Source organism: Cardiocondyla obscurior, linkage group LG07, assembly GCF_019399895.1.
Source record: "Cardiocondyla obscurior isolate alpha-2009 linkage group LG07, Cobs3.1, whole genome shotgun sequence".
NCBI classification, from domain to species: Eukaryota; Metazoa; Arthropoda; class Insecta; order Hymenoptera; family Formicidae; genus Cardiocondyla; species Cardiocondyla obscurior.
In genome coordinates this window covers 8,027,978-8,042,037 of record NC_091870.1, presented here as the reverse complement: position 1 = coordinate 8,042,037, position 14,060 = coordinate 8,027,978, and the positions used below count along the sequence as shown (strand labels likewise).

The following is a 14,060-nucleotide window of genomic DNA, read 5'->3' as shown; positions in this document are numbered from 1 at the left end:
TGCCAAATGATCCGTGCATTATTCCGTTAACAAACGGCTTGATTAATTAATTCGCCGCGCGGTGCTCGCTCGCACCAGCCGGCGCAACTTGGCGCGATCGTTAGCGCGAACAGACGCATTCACACGTGCAAAATTTAGCGCGCCTACGTGCTCCGCGTTTACATTAATGTCTCGTCTCGGCATCCAGAGCGACGACGTGGAACCGCGCGAGTTCAGTCGGCGATATCTGGACACATTATCGCGTCATTGTTCGCGCTGAAACGCGTCGGCCCGCATGCACGCATCCACCGAAGCGCTATCTTTTCGCGCCGCGAAACTGTGTTCCGGGATCGCGGAGGGACGAGAACGAGGGTGGAAACCCTCGGGGTAGAGGAAAAGCGATAAGGGAGCTTCCTTCGAGCTTCGCCGAGGAGGCGCCGGTGGTTCGGGTGGGGAGAAAGAAAAATTATGCCGCGATATAATTACCGGCGGAACGTGTGCGAGAGCAGAAGCAGTGCCTTGCGACGTCGGCTACTGCGAGAACTAGACTTACATTCAGAGACTTACATTCTAAATGTACTCTCGTAGAAGTCCCCGAATTAATACTGCGTAATAAGCACTGAAAGTTACTTATTTCGAGCGCTGAAAGCGCGAAAGTTATTTACTTCAAGTATTAAAACCTCGGGATATTATTTACTTTAAATAATGAAAGCCGTAAAAATTATTTATCTTCCGTATTAAAAGCATTGAAAATGATTTATTTCGAGTATCAAAAGCACTGCAAGTTATTTACTTCGACTATTAAAAATTCTGAACGACGATGATTTTTAATACTTAAGCTAACGCTAAGTAGTAACTTTCACTATTGAATATTTGGTAACCTTAATTCGTAATTTTTACTACGCGCGGATTAAACCGAAGGTAGATATACAAGAAAGTTATGACGTGGATAAAAAACACCTGCGCTTTGATAATGATTCAAGCTTCCGAAAAACGTGCACTCCTCGGTGTCATGTTTTTCCGAAGGAGTCTAGGGGTTTTTCCCACAGGTGCACGATGACGCACGGGACGTAGCGACGAATCTTCTACGTCCGGTACGGAAATAAGCGATTTAAAGCGTAGTAAAGTACGTCCGGGTAATTCTGACATGCGTCTAATTCCGACAACAAATAGTAATAAATTAGATTGCCGTTTCGAAAAATTAACTGCACTCGCGCTGCTCGTTCAGAGCGAGGCGCGTCCGATCGTCCGACCCGAGTTATATTTGCACGAGAAGAACCCGTTTAAAGTAAATGTTGAATAGCGACTGAATGAGATGGGCTGTATTTGTACGGAGCGAATTAACTGATTGTGACTGCAGGAATTAAATTCATTAGTCGTACACAGCGAGACGTGACAAAAGTAGCGAAGTTAATGATAAATTAATTTTCACGTTAATTCGTTTAATTTAAAAAAAGAAAAAAAAAATTGGCACGCTTAAAGAGTCGTGAGGTTAATTAAAATTCAAGCTGAAAAACTTGCATATATATCCGGCATTAAACGCTTCTAAAAATACGATACTTTAGTTTCATGTGCGTACAAATAAATAAAAGTGACAAAGAAACGGCCAGATCCGCGAAGATAAATTATCGAAATGCACCGGAGAGTTTTTTAAAATAAACAGACTGTTAAAAACAAAAAATTCTATTGGAATTAAGTCGTCAGGCGCGTTACTCTATACGAGATCGCAAGAAGAAATTAAAATAAACCGTGTTGCCTGAAACTTTTGTCACTTCTTCTCGCGGCTGGGATAAGAAATTTTCAAGTTCACGAGAAAAATCCCGCACTGGCTTTCGGCGTACAAAGATAATCCAAACAATGTACAGGGATTTCGTTTTAAGAGGCTTGGTCTTTTCTAAGTATTTGCCATTTACGAGCAGCGCAAGAGCTCATTATTCGCGTTTTGTGCACATTTCATATATACGAAATTAATTATGATAATATTATATTCATAATCACTTGAATTCAAGCTGCGAAATTAGTTAGTCGTCGTGACTGATTGCAAAATATTACCGCTTGCACGAAAAGAAACGTTGATTTAAAAGAAATTTTTTGTTCCTATACATTATAATTTTTAATAATTTATAGTAACAATTTAATTATCGAATTTTAGATTAACGCGCATTTTTTTTTATAAATATAATTATATGTAAAGTAAATAATAATTGTAGAAAATAAAGAAAGAACGTGAGTTGTAATGTCAGAAATTTTTTTTGTGACAATGCGCCGCGTCGCGAGCGATACATCGGCTTTTTCACTGTTGATTCTCGCAACGTTGATTAACGCTAATCTCGGCGTACCACATCTTTCTATTCGTGCCATGATACGATCATCTAGAGAGAACGAATTCAGTTAGCTTCAATTAAGGTTAATCAGTGTCAGAGGCATCGATTTCCGAAATAAATGTCCACAGTTCTCGCGGCACGTCAATCATTTTCGTTGATCCGCTTACCGAGTCCGAATCATACGAAACGAGATTCTTCATCTTTCAAATTTACTTCTCTCTTATTTCCACGATAGAATATTCCTTAAATTTTTTTAAATATAATAATAATACGCATATTTCCAAAAATATAATAACTTAAGAAATCTCGCTTTAAATTTATTTTAAAAAATTGGAATTTATTTTGCAAATGCAAAACATTGATCCGCGATTTATTCGCAAACTCTTTTTTGAGGAGGAAAAAAAAAAAAATGCTGAGTAGGTGCATCGTAAAATGCGGATACCGGTCTTCGACTTTAGGCTTTAGACTTTATACGGACGAAGTGACGGTGGGTGGCAGCGATCGGTGGCGGGAGAAGCGGCCACTTGGCAGGGGAATAATGACGACGGGTCGACTGACACACGCGCGACGTGCCGACGGAGACGAGAGATGCGTGGCTTTATAAATCGCGAGGATGCACTCCGCGGTGGGAGACACCTCGGCCGCGATCGACCAGGAACGCCGAGCGTATTTTTCAACGATCGTGAGCACCGCGGCGACTGAACGCGCGCAAAGTTTCGCGGCCGAACGTTGACGCGTGTTTTCTCCGAGTTTCCGCCGAGATTTCACCCTCGACCGAGCGGGTGAAAGCCTCCCGGGGGTGGTTCGATCGCGATTAATTTACGACGTTTCGCCGAGTCTTAGTCCGTCGATTCCCAAGTGTTCGTGACAACCGAGACTCGGAGGATTTCGCGAACGCTGGGGGCGAGATTCGACACTTCCGCCGGACGAGCGTCTCTCCGCGTTTTAACCGCGCCTTCACCGCGAGCGTTCGTGGGACCGTTCGATCGGTGAACCTTCACGGAAGCGGACCGTCCGGAACTCGCCGCCGCGAGGAAGATTGCGGGACGACGCGGCTTCTCTATCCGCAGTGGCATCGATCGTTGCAAATTGAATTGCGTCGTTAAGACAGAGCGGTAGATACCACCTAGGGTACGGCGCGATATTTCCGGGCGTGAATTTCGGAGCTCGCCGCGTCTTAATTCGCCACGCGGGAGAAGCGCACGTCCCGGGATGCTGCGGTAAACGAGCGTGACCGGGAGAAAGAACGACCGCGTTCACGGATGAGACTTGTTAGCGGCGAGAGGCAGTTAGCGGCGATCTGACGAGATAACTCGCAGGTAAGCACGAATCCTCCGACACGAAGGTAATGGCGTACCGGAGTAGTCTCTGCTTAACCCTTTATTTAGCCCGTAAATAAAACGCTAAGGTTTGGGTAACTCAAGACGATTTTTAACCGTAAAAATGCTTTAAAAATTTTTTTTAACGTTTTATATATATATTTTTTTTTAATATTTCCCAACATATTATATTTTTTTTAATGTCTGGCGTAAAAGAAAATGTAAATAAAGTGGTGAAGATAGCGTGCGATTTAAAAATTAATTAAAGCGAGGTAGAAAAATATTAAGCTGCCAAGTCGATTGAAAAACTTTCTTCGGACTGTTCCGCGATATAAAAGTACAATTTCTGCTTTATCGCTCCTCGTTGTGTTTTTTTCCTTCGGCGATGCGAGTTTAACGTATGACAGCGATAACACGCGCGGCCGGCGGAGTTTATTTTCGAGAGATCTAATAATCTTTGCGATTATGCAGGTCTCACACGAGCGCGTATGATTAAACGCGGCGTCGTTGATAGTTGCGCGGGAATTCATTTCGAGGCACTTTAATTATGCTATCGCAAATGGAGATCAATTGAAAATCCTATTAAGGCATTATGCAAATTTAATAACTGTTAATTAACAGGCGCTGCAAAATTTCGTTGCGAGTCGATCTGCCGGTGTAATTATCGATATTGCGTTTGTAATAACCGGCGGTAAGGCTTTTTTCGTCTCCAACGTGTTGTTTGACGTACGCGCGAGAAACGTCGGCATTAAAAATGTACCGACGCTTATTTTTCTCAGGGTTATCCATCGCGCACGATAATGCGCGATAAAAAGCGCACTGCGGGAGCGACTCACACTTTCGATCGGCAATTTTATACATTGCTTTTCGACTTACGGAATCGCTTGACTCAATACTACGGACCGTCCCTCGGTATGAAATTGTAATTCGTGTGTACAGCGACTTTTGAAAAAAAGTTGATCTTCTATTCCCGCACAGTATGCTGTTTGTTTGATTTGCAATTCATTAAGACAAAAACATATTTGAACAAATGCACGGACCTTTTTTTTGTTGCGTAACACACTTTTCGCAATTTATATTTTCAATATGCATGAGAAACGCGCAATTAATTCGTTTATTAATAGTAATAATAATAATAATAATACGACTTACATTTATAAGCGTGGTATTGTTTTGAAGACTTAAATTAAAATCTACAGGAAAATACTAACAAGTCAGGTTGAATCAAGCCGCGCAAAAAGTTTTAAAATAAATCTTCATTAAAACTTGCAACATCTTAATTTAAAATTAATTTATATAAATATATTAATGAGACATTCGAGAAAAAGGAGGTCTGTATTGAAATAATAAATTCTTAGAAGAAAAGCCCCCAGTCGCGCAAGTGTGTTATTACCTAATTTAACTGCCGGTAATTACCCGCTATCTTATTGTCGTTGCATTATGACTTCCGCTTCGATTGATCGTGCCGGCGTCATATTTGCGGTGCGTAATTATCGTTAATCAGCGACAGCGAAAGGGAAAAGCATCCACGCGAGGCTAGTGCTTCTTATCGCTTCCTCGTTTCTCGAAGGAGGAATCTCTGCCTTCTTATTGAAATATTATCGACGTGACGTTATCGCGCGCTTTTCCAACCACATTGTTCTCCGCTCTTGTTTCCGCGCGATTCTGTCAATTACGAATAGATAATTGCGAGAGGCTGGCGCTCTGCCCGCGGCGACAAGTGCCGTTGCTCACTGAAAATAATCGCGATTTTCCGAAGACACGTGATAATTTCGCGAAGTCTATCCGCTACGTCTATCTCGCGTATAATTGCACTGTAAATTTGTACGACAAATTAGAAAGAAAAAAAAAAAAAAGTCAAAGTAATCGAGAATGCTGAAAACAGTTGAATTAATTAAAATTTCTTAACTTTAATTTTATATAAATAACTTTTAATATTCAATTGCATATATTTTCATATTTACGAAATGATAAACTGCGAGGTTTCGAAATCGGAAGTGAGTAACGAGCAGATAGTTTTCGTTTAGATCGGCTCGCTTTGGGAAATTTGATCTGGGCCCGCGATCGCGGTCGTGTATTTTTTATTCGCGAAAAAGAAAAATATACACGTATGGATACAGCAGTGAGCTCACGGATGCCTGACACGCTCGCTTTCATGCCAGATGCTGTTAACTCACGGCTGTCATTGAGAGCATATGTCGTTATGTCAGCGACGCGGAGCCCCGCCGACAAGGCCGCGAGATTTAATCGTGGACTCGTAAAACGATTCCTTCGTGGTTGCGTCAACCGTGCCGCCTCGAAGTATCTACATAGTGTAAATAGTATTACGTGTCTCGGCTGTCAATCATTCGTAACGAACGCATTGAACAGCGGAAGGACTTACCGTCGTGAATAATCGCGCGAGAAACGCCGATAGAAAATCGTTTGCAAGATAATAAATCGTTCCAGCGTTTAGAAGTGATCAAGGTGAGCCTGACGCGAGCGGAGTTACAAAACTGAATTTAATTACTATGATAATTGATGTAAAATTTGTTGGAGGGTACACCGCGTTTCCATCCGCGTGCTTTTTACTGTGAAAAATTGACTTGATATTTAAGTTTTCGAATATGGATACTTAGAATTGCCTTAAGCATTTAATACAATAATTAATGAAGCAACTATAGATAATTTACGCAATCATAATTAATAAAAAAAAATCTACTTTAAATTTTGAATATTAAAATGAAGAAAATTATTAAAATCAAAAATAGACACTTCGTATTTGAGATACGCTGAAAGGAAAATATACTTTTGGATCCGACCATAATTTTCTCATATTTCTAACGACGAATGTGATCGAATCTGTCATATTTAACACAGGAAATATAAAAGTCTGAATCCCAATGTAACTGTAATTTTTTTTTCTACGTGGGAGGGAACGCGCGGCTCATTTCTGCCATGTCTGCGGATGCTGCGCTCGAGAGCTTACCTCGAGAAAGAGAAACTGGCGAGCGGTACGCACGCGTTGAGCCACGCGCGCGCATGCAGATTAACGGTGCATCGGCTTATCGACGGCTCCGTGTTCTCGTTCGATCGGCCGAAATTTTCTCGACGAGAACCATGAAACGTGGCGATACTCGCTCAAGGAGAACAGAAATAATATTAAGATGACAAGGAAATTGTAATTGTCATAAAGTGGTCTATATACAAGACCACTTTATGACATTATCCTTTATGACGTTATCCTAATATTTCGACTTTTCAATCTTTTTGACGAGAATTAACGTCAGCTATCGAAGAGAAGATTTTTTGAGAATAGGTAAACTTGTAAAAAAAAAAAAAAAAAAAAGTAAATGTCGTAACTCGGTCAACGCGTGACGTCATCTTGATATTATACTTTTTGCTGTTCTTGAGTGAAGTTCCCACACTGAAGGCGAGGCTTCTCTTATCTATACAGGTGTGAACAGTTATCAGGTCTCCGCGGATCGCGAAAAAAAATCTCCCGCGCGCCTTGGACCCGTCCTCTTCCTCTCGCGCCTCCTCTTCACCGGGGGCGAGGGGGATGCGCGTTTATCGATCAGAGAGCGCACGGTATAGCCCGGTAACGCGGTTACGTCACGTATATAAATGCTAAATATCCCGGCTGTGCCCGAGAAGCATCGCCCTTTGCGACCGGGGACGCTTTCGTGCTCGCGGATCGCTTAGGTAATAGAAAGAAAATTACACTTGCATTATTGATCAGGCGATTAAAATGTTCTTCCCTTCGCTCTTATCTCCCTTTGTCTCGACGGTTGTTTGCCGTACAACGGAAGTCCGGACGAAAAATGCTCCTCGCGAATTGTTATCCGAGCAGATTTAAAATCTGTCGAAAAACTGGCCGTGTTCTACAACGGCGTAATGCATATTCGGTGACTTCCCCGCTCCTCTCGGGGGTGCATTCAGTATCCGGGATCGCGCCCGATTTTATATACGTATATACGCCCGCCGAGTGAAAAAATTGTCAAAGGAAATGTCGCGGAATAAAACATTACACCGACGTGACATTGCAGTCGTATTTGGTTAGCGCCCCATCGAGGAAAGTCGTTCGCCGGGGAAAAAGTAGAATTTAATACGCAGCGCAATGTTTTTCTCCGATATTTTATGTTTGAACGAGATAAAGCGCGGATTGAATTTTTTTTTTTTTAATTTTAGATTTATTTTACTTAATAAAATTTGTGAAATAAAATAAAGCAGATTTTTCATACACGCAACGTGAAAATGTGGGATGGAGAAGGGAAGGGGATGGAAGTAATATGATGCTCTTTTGCGATACGGGCGAGTCGGAGGGGTCGAGGGTGGAAATTAATAGAAATCGTGCAGCGGTACGGCCGCGTAATAGGATTCACGTGCGGCGAGTGTAATTTGACGCGAAAGCGCGAACGAAGCAAGACGCGGAAACACGTGTCCACACGTGTGTGCACTTGCTGAGCAATGATATTCAAAATTTTCAATTTCCCCGATGGCATAAGCAGATCCCATTCGCGTTATTTACTGCAACTGTCGATACGTCGGAGTCTTCCAGGAGATAGATATCGCGCGAATAGAAAATCGTGTAGCCAACGTAACACTTTAACGGCGAGAAGGAACCCTTTTACGACTACGCGGGAAAAAAAAAAGATATTCCTAAATTGAAAATTTTAATCTCATACATAAGCAAACCAATGACCGCATTAATTTAAATAAATATATAAATTTTAACCCGAAACAAATTTTTCTCAATTTACAAAAAAATTAACTGTAGAAAAAAAAGAACATTCGCATATTTAAATTAAATTAATTAAAGTCATTGTTTAGTTTATATATAAGATTAATATTTTTAATTTAAAAATACCTTTTTTTTTGTGTAAGAAAATTTATTTATTCGTCAAAATGCGGCACAAGAATGTAAAAATTAATAAATTTAAATTAAAGATTTTAACTAGAATCGATTAGAAAATTTCTATTTAATAATATAACGCATTTTCAGATACATAACATTTTTGCAAACGTTTATGCCGTTCTTTTATCGTTCGAGACTCGAACTATCGCGCGATATTGCATTTGTTCGCTTTTACGTTTTTATGGAAAAGAAAAAAAAAAAAAAAAAAAATTAATGCAGATAATATTCGATATTTTCTCTCTTTCATTGTAGCCATAAATGGGCAGCGATAGTTGTGCTGCACGCATTATACGCGTTTTGTACGTATAATACATCGCAAGTAAGCGCGCATTACCGTTTACGAACATTACGGAATAAATACGTTTCGCGCGTAAACTACATTTTCCCTCGCGTAAAAGCGGTATTTCGAAATTACCACCAAAATTATAAAAGCAACGTAATTTATCGTTTTATTCGTCTACTAATTCTCGTGAAATCCAAGGGATTTTTTTTTTGAAGAAATATATCCGAAGGTAGCCGAAAACCTCTTCTGTTTTCATTTCAGTGCCACTCGCGGTTTTTAGATATGAGACCGTCGCGAAAGTTTAACAGCTCGTTAGAGCGGCCGAGGGTGCCGGAAATGGTCGGCATCTGCACGGATATCATTATTCTAGGGTGAAATTTCGCAACCCTTGAAACGCCCTGCCCCAAATCTATCTCTACGAGATCTTTTTCTCCCCCAACTGTATCTTGATATCCTCGATAAAAGCTTGCTTGGGTAAAAGCTTCGTTCATGAACAAAGACGGGATTCGCGAAACATTAAGGTCGTTTAACTTCATTTCCCGTACAAAAAAAAATGAAAGAAAAAAAGAAGAGAATAAATAAAATATGATTCGCTTGGTAAAATGCGCACTTCCCGTTCTCCGGTAGAATTAAATTACGACAGTTTGCGCGAGTTACATCTCGCGAGCTCCGTCGCGCTGAATCACGTGCGTGCGATTGCGATTTTTGCTATCGGGGATCTTTATTGCCGAGGCGAAAACGATTTCTCGTCCCGGGATAGCGTATTTCATGCCTTATCCGGCGAACACGTCACTCTTTCTTGCGGAGCGCAAGAGAGAGAAAGACTCTCGCTACGAAGCGCGCGTGCGGTGATAAGAGCTGCTCGGTCGCGAGCCGTGATGAGGGAGGTGCCGAAGGCCCGTAATGACTCGGCGCCCTAATCTAATCTGTCCCGCTTTGTTTGTAAAACGTGTAAGTCCAGCGTTCAATGAAGCGCCCAAGAATAGTTTGCGCGTTACAAGAATTCACGTTTCATCGTCATTGTATCTTTCGCGGAAGGTCTATCTCGCGACGAACGTACGTGAAAGATTTCGATTTCACATACTATATGACTGAGTTAATTGAATTAATTTTATTTTATTTAAATTATGAAATTAATATTTTTAATACTTGAGTCGCAGACAATAGAATTAGAAACTGTTTAAATTAATCCAGGTATTATAAAAATATATTTAAAAAAAATTAATTAAGTTTCTTTCAATTCGTCAGAGGTTACTGCTGCAGAGCTCCGCGATTAGTAAACGAGAAAACCGTGTTCTTGAAAAATTTACATGTCAAACGAGAGATGGCTTCGCGTTCGCGGGCCTTAATTATTTGAAATCGTCGGATTTGCATATATTCCTAAAAACGTTGACCATGCACAATAACCCACCGTGTACAGATTTCGATTTGTGACCGAGAGGAGAGAAAGAGAGAGAGAGAGAGCGAGATGGGAAAGCGTATGACCAAGGTATGGCGCCTCGAAGCGGGGGAACGGTGGGCTAGTTAATTATCCGCGATTACGTAACGCGCAGGAAATTCGCTTGGATACAGCACCGAATTTTAGGGTCGTTTGCTGAAGCCGTGCCGGGCAACGCAGGCAAAATAATCGCGGCGGAGAGGAGATAATCACCTCGTTATAAAGCGACCGCGCTGCGTGGTAAAAAGAAAAAAAAAACCCTCACGTCTGCATTCGTAGGTCTTGCGTTCTTAATAACGAGTTTGCAATAGATAAGCCTAATTAATCCAATAAATCTTATAAGTCCAATAAATTCAGTAGATCTTACAAGTCTGATAAATCTAAAAATATAAATGTAACGTTAAATTAAGTATTTCCGATACCGAGCTTATATAAAAATTTTATATTTAAAATTAATTATCTTACGTTTTGACAAAATTCTTATCATAAATAACAACTGACGTGCAGAAAGGCCGAACTGGACGTGACAGTTCGGCAAACTTTCGCGCTATCTCGCATACTTCGTCGACCCGGATTGCTATTGAAATTCGGAGACGCCTGACTAAACAGTCTTTTCACCGCCGGCGTGCAATCGATCGTTGTCACTTGCGAAGAAAATTAATTAAGAGATTCTGGCGGTAATATCCATTTGCCATCTCATCGTGGTTCGACATCGGAGTCCAACCCACACGTATACACACGTACACATAGAGTTGACTTTGATTGATACGCGCGCGTTTCAATTACGCGTGCAATTAGCCGAACAAGCTCGCTCGCCCGGCCGCGCACAACGTGAGAAGTAATTTTTCATTTGGCTCAATGAACATAGTTCATAGCGGCTTCCTGTCGGCGACGACGACGCCTACCGAGGCTGCGATAACCACCGCTGAAGATAAGATGACCGCGCTTGAATCGTTCGTCGGCGCAAACGGCACGTGAAAACAGATTCGTCCGATCCCGAATAAACTTCCGACCAATTGCTAAAGTGATTTTATTGCGCGTGTCAAACGATCATCATAATTTTGTCGCTCCACTAAACGCTTGTATTAAAAATTATTGCCCGCTTGCGTGTCTCGGCTATTCTTTACGCAACGCAATTAGTACCCAATTGCGACGTTTAAATTTTTAACGCCGCCTCTTTCTATTTTGTTCCACTGTCGCGTGTCGAAGTTATCGACAATATCGCGACGGTATCTTGTTGAAATTATGTTTTATTAACAAAATTAATTGCGTTCATTGGATTAAACTTACGGAATTTTTTTTTTTTTTTTTTTGCTTCGGCGTATTTTCAATTTCGTCGCGCGTACGCGGGTGCCGATTTTATTTTGAAATATTATCGTTACAATGAGAGATACTTTCGTGGATGTTACTATAACATTGCAGCGTAATCCGAGACGGCTATTTCACGGTCGTGCGAGTCGTAGCAGTTTCATAAGGCGCGCCATTGTTTCCGGCAAGATATCGCGACTGGCCGTTAACGCCAGACGCTGTTTAGCACGTGCCCGGGAAATGACAGGTTTAGTAACAGCCGTGCCGCCGCACAATCGTTGAAATCACGTGTATGCTAATTGCAGTTCCGCCGCGCTATCGATCTCCGCCGCGCGAGTCGCGATATCGGCCCAGCCGCGCGCCCTTCGCGCGGATCGATCGCCCTTTAGACACCCTGCTGCCAGTCCTGCCGCGACAACGAGACGCCGGCGTAAATCGATATTCAATAATATTAGCGGCCCCCTTTTTCTTGTCACTTATCGAAAACGTGTTCTCCGAGGAGATGACGAGTCGAATATTTCGCAGTCCTGTTTAGGCAAAAGAGGCCTGTCGAGATGCTCTGTCGAGCGATTGGCACCTTCGTTTCAACTGGAGCATCTTGATGTTACACGAGATAGAATCGGAATGATCGTTTATCGTTCACGGGGAGAAAAATTTAGTACTTTCGGCCTTTGTTATAATTTTCTAATATTTCTTACGAATGATTATACTTTATTCGACCATTATGGTAATCGACCATATTTTATTTGTTAAAAATATCATTTTGCGGCTGAATTTCTCTCTCTCTTTCTCTCTTTCTCTTTCTCACTGTGTGTTATACAAAATTGATATTTGCGTTAAAAAAAAGGCTTTTAAAACTTGACTCGCGACCGAGCTTACATTTCGATATTGCATGTGAAGTGGAATTTTTCTCCTATATCGCGAGATATTTTAACGTGATTTTACATCACTCGAGTGCACCACTCGCCGTTAATTTTGTTGATCGACGCGGGACTGCGTTTTTAAAACGTACAATTGTAACTTTGTCAACCGCATCCGTTCGTTTGTAACTATCGCCTGAATGCCATCCACTGTCTCCGTATTACCGCCGTAACTACTGTCCGCGTATTACTGCAACTACTACTGCGTTCCTATTGCGACTGCAGTCCGGAACGCAGATTAGCAAATCAAAGCCTCGCCTGTGTATAATTACAATTGAATAATTAATACCGTTTTACTGCTAATCCTTTGAGCTCTAAACGACACTCGGGCATTTTCAACAAACATCGCGAGGTAATTAATAACACGAATTGCAACATGTGACGTCTGTTTGTAATCTGTAACAAAATGTCTCATTTAGCCAGTTAGCTCGAGATGCAATCGAGACATTAATATCTCCTGATACCTCGAAGCGATTTGCGTTCGAAAGTCAAAAGCCAGTGAATCATTTGGCTGCAAATATCGCGTTAAATTAAATTATTATACAATATTATTATATTTAATCAACGGAAAATTAATGCTTTTAATTTTTTTTTTTTTTTTTATTGATCACGTGTGGCGTACAAAAGTTCGCCAAAAAACCCGTGTTTAACGTGAAAATTGTATGTTTAATTTCGCGCGTTAGTTCTGTTCCCGTATTACCAATTCAGCATGCACGATGGAAAAACGGCGGCGCGACGGAAACGGCACGGGCGCTATTCACGCGTGCATGAACGACACATGAATCATTTTGTTGTTTCGCGCGTGACAGAATGATGCACGTGGCGGATCACAAGAGCGCTGTTCAGCGCTTCTGAGAAAAGTCAGCGAAACCAGCTGTAAAACTACCGCCCGTGTGTCTTTAGATTAACGTGGTTCTAGAATGGTGCAAGTTGCGAGTAAACAGGCGTTCTAGTATGAACGGATTAAAGCGAGTCTCAGAAAAGTCAGAATGCGTGAAACGATCGCGATCGACGACAACGCGTGCGACACTCTACTCTGCGAAGATGATCGATGTTATAGGCTACTTTTTATAGAGATCGCAATAATAACCGCGTACAAAGCTCGTTCTGTGGAGAACGGAAATAATTTGTTATCTTTTCGTAAGCCGAGTTTACACGCGTTACGAATAAAGCTCACGTTATTTTATTTTATTTTTTTTTAAATAAGTTAAATCAATATTGAATAAATAATAATAATAAAAAAAAAAAATTTATTTTGAAATAAATAAAAAGTGAAAAGTAATATGCCATTAAGGGGGAATTAATTTGACACGTTTGTACCTCGCGTTCCTCAAAGCCATTGATTTCTTGACGAAAGAGTTGGAAAGCCCGGAGGTGACGTACCGCCGGGAAATTCTTATCACGTTGAAACCCGATTGGGATTCATCGCACGTATCGCCCGCCTCGCGATCGGGCTGTCGAAAAGCCCGAAAAGTTTAATAACCCTTTAACGCGAGCATACGTCGCGACGAATTAATTTAACCCCATTAAACTTTTCCCACGCCCGGTCGAGCGTATAAATCTCCATTGTTAACGAAATCTTTCGGCTTCAC

At 41.4% G+C, this 14,060-nt stretch overlaps 2 protein-coding genes across 3 annotated transcripts in view; one reads left to right on the top strand and one right to left on the bottom strand.

Moving 5' to 3' along the window:
- Positions 1–14,060, bottom strand: part of LOC139104080 (uncharacterized) — a 77,488-nt gene that overhangs the window by 30,726 nt on the left and 32,702 nt on the right. The gene's annotated exons all lie outside the window — the stretch shown is intronic.
- Positions 2,734–14,060, top strand: part of LOC139104076 (golgin subfamily A member 6-like protein 25) — a 37,236-nt gene continuing 25,909 nt past the window's right edge. The window contains exon 1 of the mRNA XM_070659299.1: positions 2,734–3,622. The gene's annotated coding sequence lies outside the window, so the exon portion shown is untranslated. The remainder of the gene's footprint in view (positions 3,623–14,060) is intronic.